The sequence below is a fragment of the Nomascus leucogenys genome, chromosome 12, assembly GCF_006542625.1.
Source record: "Nomascus leucogenys isolate Asia chromosome 12, Asia_NLE_v1, whole genome shotgun sequence".
Classification (NCBI taxonomy): domain Eukaryota; kingdom Metazoa; phylum Chordata; class Mammalia; order Primates; family Hylobatidae; genus Nomascus; species Nomascus leucogenys.
Window position 1 is genome coordinate 31,403,308 of NC_044392.1, and position 9,824 is coordinate 31,413,131.

General features: G+C 39.5%; 1 pseudogene; it reads left to right on the forward strand.

Annotated features, from left to right (window-relative positions):
- Positions 1 to 357: 357 nt before the first annotated feature.
- LOC100604618 lies at positions 358 to 1,536 on the forward strand (annotated as a pseudogene).
- Positions 1,537 to 9,824: the final 8,288 nt, after the last annotated feature.

The window sequence follows — 9,824 nt, forward strand, 5'->3', positions numbered from 1 at the left end:
AAACTTCTATAAACAGTTAAGTATGTGTCTTTGAGTTGACTTATGTTTTTATTTCTCTCGAGTAAAAACAAACAGCAGATTTTCTAGGCTGTATGGTAAGTATGAACATGTTTAACTCTGTAGTCTACTTATATGTTTAAACCTCCAGAAATGACCATACAATTTTACATTCCCACCAGCAATGTATATGAGCTCCCGTTCCTCCATATAACTTGCCAAAACTTGGAATGGTGAGCGTTTAGAAATTTTACCATTCTAGTTGGGTATTTGCATTTTTCTAATGACTAACAATCTTGAATATTTAAAAATGTGCTTATTTGCTATCTGCATATCTACTTTGGTGAAGTGTCTATTAAAATGTTTTGCTGCCCGTTCCCCTTCCCGGAGGGCCTTCCAGCACGGTCCTCCTGGGCCTCGCTTCCCCTAGCCCCTGCGGTGGGCCTGAATGAGAGGTTCCGGAGCAAGTTCCGGAGCCCCGGGGTGGGGTGGGTCCTGGGTGTAGACAGACGGGGCTGTCCAGCCTGCCCCAGCTGAGGATCTTGGCACCCCCTTGAGAGCTTCAGCTGCCCCAGTATTAGAATCCCAAGAAAATCAAAAGGCATTCAGGGATTTCTGCTCACCTGGAGAAAGGATGGAAATACTTCAACAAGGCATGGAAGGAAGTTCGCCTGCATAAGACAACATGGTTGAGGTCTGAGATTTTACGTGGAGTTATTCAAGAGTTGCTTGTGGACTTGTGTGAAGATATAAGACACAAATTTAACTTCTGAGGACAAAAGTTTTCATGAGACCCTTGAACAGCGGCTACTCATAACTGAACTGACATGGCTCTTAGTTCCTAGGCAGGAGAGGGAGATACCTTCACTGCTAGAGCTGGAGAAAGCGGACCTTCTGGAATCCATGCCACTCTCAGAGGATTTTGTGTGGATGAGGGCTCTGCTACAGCAAGAAGTGGAGGAGGAGCTCAAGAAGAAATGTTTCACTCTGCTCTGGTACTATGATCCCAATTCAGATGCTGACAGTGAAACCGTGAAGGCAGCAAACATGTGGAAACTTGCAGAGGTCCTAGTGGGTAGGAAGCAGCAGTGCCAGGATGCCAAGAGCCAGCAAAAGGAGCAGATGGTGCTGCTGGAGAAGAAGAGTGCCACCTACTTCCAGGTGCTTCTCCGCTGCCTCACTTTGCTGCAGAGGCTTCTTCAGGAATACCGGCTGAAGACTCACTCCGAGTTAGACCACATCAATGCCCAGTACCTGGAAGTCAAGTGTGGTGCTATGATACTTAAGCTGAGGATAGAAGAGTTAAAGATTTTGTCCAACACACTGCTGAGAAAGTGGAAGTTCCTTGTCTGCTTAGGGACCGTTTGGAGGGAGCCATTCACCTACAGGAGCAGCACATGGAGAAGTCAAGACAGGTCCTGAACTCTTATGAAATACTTGGGGAGGAGTTTGACAGACTGGTGAAAAGAGTCCACCCTACTCAAGCAGGCAACTGAGAAGCGGTGGGCCGTCCAGGAGTTCAACGAGGCCTACTGTTGAGCTCTGGCGGGGCCAGGAAACATGGCTTCTGCACAGCTGCTGCCTCCTAATCTTCCTGCTAGTAAGACCACTTTCACCTGGGGCTGCCTTTGCTACAAGGGAGTGTGGGAACGTTTGCACTTGCTTGAAAGACTGCAGTCGTTTAGGCACCCTCCTGTTTTTTCTTTCTTGTTTATAATGACTGGGCCTCTTCTGGAAAATCTAGCAAGCAGATTTATATAATTTTTATGCATGGCTGTTTGTCAGTGTCAGCCCTGTATCGTATTTGATTATCTCCTGAATAAAGTTATGATATTATATCTTAAAAAATGTTTTGCTTATTTTAAAAATGTGGTCTTTATAATTGAAATTAAGCATTCTTTATGTATTTTGTACAAGTTCAGTATCGGATATAGTTTTTGAAAATATTTTCTTTCAGTCCTTGGCCTGCCTTTTTATTTCCTAAATGTTGTTTTTTAAAAGGCAAATGTTTTATATTTGGTAAAGTTCAATGTGTCTATTATTTCTATATCTTGTATGTGTTTGTGAGCATATGTCCAATCTAAGATATCTTTGTATAGCTAGAGGTCCCAAAGATTTTTCTTGCATATTCTTCCAGAAATGTTTTGTTTTTCACACTTACATTTAGGTCTATGATGCATTTTGAGTTAATTTTTCTGTATGGTGAAAGTAAGGGTCAATGTTCACTTTTTGATTATGCCATTTGTTGATTAATGAATACATTCCCCATTGAAATACCTTGGCATTTTTATCAAAAGTCACTGGGAGAGACAGAGGCAAGATAGCTGACCAGATGCAGCTAGTATGAGCCCCTTCCACAGAGAAGGAACAAAATAGGAAGTAGATAATCACAAATCTAAGAAAGAACACTGGAATTCAACAGAGAAGTGACAGGAAGCACTGAAAACGAAGAAGGAGAGGGAAGTGAGGCAGCCTGCTCAGCCAAGATTGCCTGGGAGTTGGGAGAAGCTCCCAGATGCAGGGAAATGGTCAGTGAGAACTTCAGGGCTCCAAATTCTGTCATGAACTTCAATTCTAGGCACTGGAGAGCCCCTCAACCCTCATGAGGGTCAAGACTAACATAGGGAGCTGCCTAGAGATTGTACAGAGGCATCAGTTCAGAAAGGGAACTTAGGCTGAGTCCCACAGGCTTCTGAGCCTTGTGCAACTGTAACATTGTGTCATTCTGAGAGCTCAGCCCCCAGAGGACTTTGTCCTACCCTGGGACCATCACTGCCATAGCTGCCACTGGGCCAAGGAGGACAAGAGGAGGATGGGCACTTTCTTCCGAGGACAAATCCCACCACTACTGCAGATTATTGTGGGGCCAAGATGTGAAGAAACTGTACACACCACAGCTGTCTGCCCCTGCTGCTCCCACTGAGAGTGGCACTGCCCTCCCTGGTAGCAGGCCCACAGCCAGTGCCATTTTGACAGCCCAGCCTCCAAAGCACTATGATCTTCCCTAGGGCCACCAGGCCAAAGAAGGAGAGGGAAAGCTGGGCCCTTTAACAAGCCCTGAGGACAAATACCACTGCCACTGCTGTAGGCTGCTAAGAGACCAAGGTGTGAGCAAACTGCAAGCTCCACAGCTTACTGCTTTAGCTGCTCCCACTGAGAGTGGCCTTGCCCTCCCTGGAGGCAGCCTGCAGTGCAGCCACTGCTGCCCAAACCTGACAATTCTGCCAGCAGCCTAGGAACCATCTGCCCCTGCCTATCACAGCCACTGCCTGAACACACTTCCAGGGAACCTGAGGACAAGGTTATCAACTCAGTCCCATTTCCCTACTACTCTATTATGCCATTTAGGGGCCTGGGGGTCTCTCAGCCCAGTTCACCACCAATGGTACCTGAACATTCCTCCTGGGGTCTGAAGATGGGCTGACCCAACCTGTTGATACCACCACAGCTGGCAGTCACCCACATGAGCCACCTGCAGGTCAGCAGACTGGCCCACTCAACTTATCACAACCACCACCAATACCAGAATGGACTACCTGGGGTCCAGTGGGTTGCTCCACCACTGCTTCTGCCATCACCCACATCACACCACTGCCTGGAGACCTAAGAACCCACTTGCATGCCTTGCCCACAGATGCCACTACTGGCCTACCTGGACCTGCTAATACCAGTGGCAGCATACATCACTCTGAGGCTCAAGGACAGGTTTATTCAACCCACTGCTACCACCACCGGGGCCTGAAGACTGGCCCACCAGGCATCTTAGAACCCATAAAAACTTCATCATAGCCTCCACTAACAACTACACCCTAAGCCACTAAGGAAATCGCAAATACCACTGACCCTGTTCATAGCTGAAGAAATCACACAGAGACTACCCTACTGCATACACCCAATATCAAAGCCAGAGTGACCTACTCAACTGCAAACAAATATACATCTTCAGGAAAAGTTCTGCCCCATGAAATCAAATTAAAAAACTTGAAAGAAGTGTCTGTTACACCAGATGTGCAGATATCAACGTAAGGATGCAGGAAACATGAACAAGTAAGGAAATACAACACCTCCAAAGGAACTCAATAATTTTCCAGCAACAGATCCCAATTAAAGAAACAAAATCCTGGCCAGGCACGGTGGCTCACGCTTGTAATCCCAGCACTTTGGGAGGCTGAGGTGGGCAGATCATGAGGTCAGGAGATTGAGACCACAGTGAAACCCTGTCTCTACTAAAAATACAAAAAAATTAGCCGGGCATGGTGGCGGGTGCCTGTAGTCCCAGCTACTCGGAGAGGCTGAGGCAGGAGAATGGTGTGAACCCAGGAGGCGGAGCTTGCAGTGAGCCGAGATCGTGCCACTGCACTCCAGCCTGTGTGACAGAGCAAGACTCCATCTCAAAAAAAAAAAAAAAAGAAAGAAAGAAACAAAATCCCAAATAAAGATGCAAAATACCAATTTTAAAGAAGCTCAATGAGACACAAGAGAATTCTGAAAAAAAAAAAAATTTAGAGGAATCAGAAAAATGATTCAGGTCATAAATTTAAAAAAATTGCCAGAAAGATAACTATTTTAAAAAAGAATCAAACGGAAATTCTGAAACTGAATAATTCATTTACTAAAATGCAAAATACATTTGAAAGCTTCAAAAATAGATGAGACCAAGCAGAAGAAAAAATCTCAGAACTTGAAGACTGGTCTTTTGAAATAATCCAGTCAGAAAAAGATAAAGATAAAATAAAAAAGAATGAGCAAAGCCTTTGTGACATTTGGGACAACATAAAGTAATGGAATATTTGAATTATCAGTGTCCCTGAGGGCAAAGAGAGAAAGAAAAGATTAGAAAACCTATTTAACAAAATGCTAGATGAAAACTTCCCAAGTCTAGCAAGAGACTTAGATACCCAGATACAGGAAGCTCAAAGATCCTCAAATGAATACAATGCAAAAAGTTCTTCTTGACAGTACATTTTGGGCAAACTGTCTACAACCAAAGACAAAGAGAGGAGTCTTTAAAATGTAACAGAAAAGCATCTACACCTTTTTTTTTTTTTTTTCAAGACAGAGTCTTGCACTGTCACCCAGGCTGAAATGCAATGGGGCAATCTCAGCTCACTGCAACCTCCACTTCCCAGGCTCATGTGACTCTCCTGCCTCAGCCTCCCATGTAGCTGGGATTACAAGTGCACACCACCACACCTGGCTAATTTATTGTATTTTTAGTAGAGATGGAGTTTCACTTGTTTGCCAGGCTGGTCTCGAACTCCTGACCCCGCAATCCGCCTGCCTCGACCTCCCAAAGTGCTGGGATTACAGGCATGAGCACCACCGCACCCAGCCCACATCTACACCTTATAAAGAACACCCATCGGACTAATAGTGAATTTCTCGGCAGAAACCTTACAGGTCAAGAGATAATGGAATGACATATTCAAAGCACTGAAAGAAAAATATGCCATGACACTGTGTCAACAAAATTACCCTTCATGAATGAAAGAAAAATAAAGTCTTTCCCAAACAAGCAAATGCTGAGGGAATTCATCACCACTAGGCTGGTCTACAGGAAATGCTCAGGGGAATCTGAAGCTGAAAGGACAACATTTGCCATCATGAAAACACATTAAAGTATAAATTCAACAGTAAAGCAAACACACAAATGAGAAAGAGAAATAACTCAAATGGTACCATTATACATAATCACCAAACCACAAAGGCAATAGAAAAAAAGGAAAGGAACTAAGAATATGCAAAACAACCAGAAAGCAATTAACAATATGACAAGAACAAAGCCTTACATATCGGCCATAACTCTGAATGTAAATGATTAAATTCTCCACTTAAGAATATGTAGACTGGCTAAATGGATAAAGAAACATGATCCAATTATATGCTTCCTACAAAAAACATACTTTACCTGCAAAACACGTATAAACTCAAGTAAAAAGAAAGAAACGGTATTTCACACAAATGGAAGACAAAGATGCAAAGCAAGACAAAGCAAGCAGGAATAACTATACTTATATCAGATGAAACAAACCTTAAGACAAAAACAGTAAAAAATAAAAATAAAAAAGTCACTATATAATGACAGAGAGATCAATCCAACAAGAAGAAATAACAATTCTAAATAAATATGCACCAAACACTGGTGCACCCAGATTTACAAAGCAAATATAGCTAGATCTAAAGAGAAAAATAGACTCCAATGCAATAATAGTGGGGGACTTCAACACTCCACTTTAAGAGTTAGACAGATCATCTAGACAGAAAATCAATAAAGAAACAGGATTTAAACTGGACATTAGACCAAATGGACCTAACAGACATTTACAGGACATTTTGTCCAACAACTACAGAAGATACCTTATTCTCATCAGCACATGGAACATTCTCCAGGATAGACCATATGTTAGGCCACAAAATATGTCTCAAATTAAAAAAAATCAAAATTATATAAAGTATCTTCTCACATCACAATGGAATAAAATTGGAAATCAATACTAAGAGGAATTTTGAAAATTATACAAATACATAGAAAGTAAACAACATACTCCTGAACCTCCATTGGGTCAACAAAGAATTAAGAATGAAGAAATTAAGATGGAAATAAAAAATATTCTTGAAATAAATGAAAATGGAAACAAAACATACTCAAACCTGCGGGATACAGAAAATGCTAAGAGGGAAGCAGTAAATGCCTGTATAAAAATACCTATATAAAAGTCAAAATACTTCAAATAAACAACCCAACATGTACCTCAAGGAACTAAATGGAGCAGGAGCAAACCAAACCCAAATTAACAGAAGGAATCAAACAATAAAGATCAGAGCAGAACTAAATGAAATAGAGACTAAAAAACAGAAACTAGGTTCTTCAAAAAGATAAAAGAAATTGAAAACCCACTAGCTAGACTAACCAAGAGAAGACCCAAATTTTGAAAAATCAGAAATGAAGAAAGGGAGACATTACAAAAGATACCACATAAATATTAAAAGTCATTGGAGATTATTATGAACAAATATATACTAACAAACTGAAAAACCTAAAGGAAATGGGTAAATTCATAGAAACCTATAAACTATCAAGACTGAATCAGAAAGAAATAGAAAACCTGAATCCACCAATTATGGGTAGCAAGATTTAATCAATAATAATAATAAATAAAACAGGACAGGAAGAATTCACAGTCGAATTGTGCAAAACATATAATGAACTATACCATCCTCCTGAAACTATTCCAAAAACTCAAAGTGAAGGAAACTTTTCCTAACTCATTCTATGAGGCCTGCATTAATCTGATACCAAAACCAAACAAGGACACACACACACAAGAAGAGAGACAGAGAGAAAGAAAAAAGAAAAGAAAAGAAAACTTACAGGCCAATACCCCTGATGAACCTAGACTTAAAAATCAACAACATACTAGCAAACTGAATACAACAGCAGATCAAAAGGAAGACACCATGATCAAGTGGGATTTATCCCAGGGATGCCAAGGATGGCTCAACATATACAAACCAATAAACATGATACATGACATTAACAGAATGAAGGAGAAAAACCATATGATCATCTCAATAGAAGCATAAAAAACATTTGATAAAATTTAATATCCCTTTATGATAAAAAAAACTCTCAACAAACTATGAATAGAAGGAACATATCTCAAAATAATAAAGAGCTTATATAACAAACCCACAGTTAGCATCATACTGAATGAGGAAAACCTGGAAGCTTTTCCTCTAAGCTCTAGAACAAGACAAGGATGCCCCCTTTCACCACTTCTATTCCTCAGAATACTGGAAGTCCTAGCCAGAGCAATCAGGCCAGAGAAAGAAATAAAAGACACAAAATTGTAAAGAGGAAGTCAAATTGACCCTCTTTTTGATGATACGATCTTATATCTGAAAAAACCTAAAGACTCCAACAAAAACGCAATTTTGATAAATTTAGGGAAGTTGCAGGATACTAAATCAATGTACAAAAATCAGTAGTAGTTTTATACTCCAACAATTCAGCTGAGAACCAAGTCAGGAAGGCAATCTCATTTCCAATAGCCATAATAAAGTAAAATATCTAGAAACAAATTTTACCCAGAGGTGAAAGACATCTACAAGTAAAACTACAAATAGCTGATGAAAAAAAAATTGAAGATGATGCAAAGAAATGAAAAGATATCCCATCTTCATGGATAAACAAAAACTAATGCCCTTAAAATAACGATACTGCCCAAAGCAATCTACAAATATAATGAAATCTCTTATCAAAACATCATTTTTTACAGAAATAGAAAAAACAGTCATAAAATTCAGATGGAACCAAAAAAGAGCCAGAATAGCCAAAGCAATTCTGAGCAAAAGAATCAAGTCACAGGCATCATATTATGTGACTTCGAAATATATTACAAGGCCATAGTAACCAAAACAGCATGGCATTGGTACAAAAACAGACATATAGACCAATGAAATAGAGTCCAGAAATAAATATATGTATTTACGGCCACCTGTTTTTCAATTAAGGCATCAAGAACGTACACTGAGAAAAGATACCCTTTGCATTAAATGAGTTTGGGAAAATTGAATACCTATATGCAGAAAAATGAAACTGGACCTATATCTCCTACACATACAAAAATTATATCAGATGGATTGAAGACTAAAATACAAAACCTGAAACTATAAAATTGCCAGGAAAAAAAAAACTTAAAAAAATATTTCAAGACATCAGTCTAGGGAAAGATTTCGTGGCTAAAGCACAGACAAATATAACAAAAATAGACAAATAAAACTATATTAACCTAAAAGCTTCTGCACAGCAAAGGATACAGTCAATAGAGTGAAGAAACAACCTGCTGGATGGGAGGAAATATTTGCAAATTACTCATCCAACAAGGGACTAACATCCAGATTATACAAGGAACTCAAACAGTTCAACAATAAAAAAAAATAGTTTTTCAACTATTAGCCCCATTAAAAAGTGGGCTAAGGACCTGAATAGACAATTGTCAAGTGAAGACATACAAATAACCAACAGGTATATGACAAAATACTCAACATTACTAATCATCAGGGAAACAAAAATCAAAACCACAATGAGATGACATCTTGCCCCAGTTAGAATGGCTATCATTAAAAAGACAAAAAAATAACAGATGCTGGTGAGGATGTGGAGAAAAGAGAAGCCTTATACACTGTTGGTACAAATGTAAATTTGCAAAACCATTATAAAAATATAGAGATTTCTTGAAAAGCTAAAATAATAGAACTGCCATGTGATACAGTAATCCCACTACTGAATATATTAAAAAAAGAAATAAACAAATCTGTATATCGAGGGATCCTGTGCTGGCATGTTTATTGCAGAACCATTCACAATAGCAAAGATATGAAAACAACCTAAGTGTTTACTGTCAGATGCATGGATAAATAAAATGGTATATATACACAATAGAATATTATTAGCCATAAAAAAATGAAATTATGTCATTTGGAGCAACATGGATAGAACTGAAAGTCATTATGTTAGGTGAAATAACCTAGGCACAGAAAGTCAAATATTGCATGCTCTCGCTCATATGTGGGAGCTAAAAAAGTTGATCTTACGGAGGTAGAGGATAGATATAATAGGTATCAGAGACTGGGAAGGGTGTGTGGGTGGAGATGGGAGGACAAAGAGACATTGATTAGTGGTTAGATAGAAGAAAAAGAACACCAATATTTGATAGCAGAGTAGGGTGACTATAGTTAGCAGCAATATAGTGTATATTCCAAAGCAGCTAGAAGAGAGGACTTGAAATTTTACCAACACATAGAGATAAATACTCAAAGTGATA